The following is a 1,024-nucleotide window of genomic DNA, read 5'->3' as shown; positions in this document are numbered from 1 at the left end:
GTTTCTTTTGGAGGTGATGCGACTGAAGACCCCAACATGCACATAAGGAATTTTGTCGAGATCTGCAGTACTTTCAAGTATAATGGCGTGACTGATGAGGTTATCAAGCTGAGGCTTTTCCCATTCTCACTGAGGGACAAAGCTAAGGACTGGTTACATTCTGAACCAGCTGGGTCCATCACTACTTGGCAAGATCTTGTGCAAAAGTTTCTGGTGAAGTTTTATCCGATGGCAAAGACTGCTGCTATGAGGAGTGCTCTTACTCAGTTTGCGCAGCAACCTACAGAATCTATGTGCGAAGCTTGGGAACGATACAAGGAAATGTTGAGAAAGTGTCCACATCATGGAATGCCCAATTGGATTGTGATCACTGGTTCTATAATGGTTTGGGGGCCCAATCTCGGCCCATGCTCGATGCAGCAGCTGGAGGCGCCTTGTGGGCCAAAGCTATACTGAGGCTTATAATCTTATCGAGACTATGGCTGCAAATGAGCACCAAAACCCAACTCAGAGGATGATGCCTGGGAAGGTAGCAGGTATTCTGGAAGTCGATGCAGCCACAGCTATTGCAGCGCAGCTCCAAGCGCTGTCGATGAAGGTTGATTCTCTAGCTACATATGGAGTTAATCAAATAGCTATGATCTGTGAGCGTTTTGCAGGTTATCATGCTATGGATCAGTGTTCTCTTTTCAACGAATCTGTTCAGTATGTGAACAATTATCAGCGACAACAGCAGCCTGTGCCGGCTACTTATCATCCTAACAACAGAAATCATTCAAATTTCAGCTGGGGTAATAATCAGAATGCTATCCAGCCACCATATCAGCAAGGTGTGAGTAAACAGTTTAATCCACCTGGATTCTAGCAACCACAGCAGTATGCTCAAAGGCAATCATATCCTCAACAGGGAAGTGCAGCTGCACCTACTAGTGCTGATTTTGAGGAACTTAAGTTGTTATGCAAGAGTCAGGCGGTTTCTATCAAGACCTTGGAAAATCAAATCGGTCAAATAGCCAATGCAGTG

General features: G+C 45.2%; 1 non-coding gene across 1 annotated transcript; it reads right to left on the bottom strand.

The window, feature by feature from the left end:
* Positions 1 to 243: 243 nt before the first annotated feature.
* On the bottom strand, positions 244 to 350 carry LOC141701731 (small nucleolar RNA R71). The gene has a single exon (XR_012566882.1). It is a non-coding gene; the product is annotated as a small nucleolar RNA R71 (small nucleolar RNA).
* Between the last annotated feature and the right edge of the window lie 674 nt (positions 351 to 1,024).

This window comes from Apium graveolens, unplaced genomic scaffold (assembly GCF_009905375.1).
Source record: "Apium graveolens cultivar Ventura unplaced genomic scaffold, ASM990537v1 ctg4308, whole genome shotgun sequence".
NCBI classification, from domain to species: domain Eukaryota; kingdom Viridiplantae; phylum Streptophyta; class Magnoliopsida; order Apiales; family Apiaceae; genus Apium; species Apium graveolens.
This window is presented reverse-complemented; position numbering and strand designations above follow the sequence as displayed.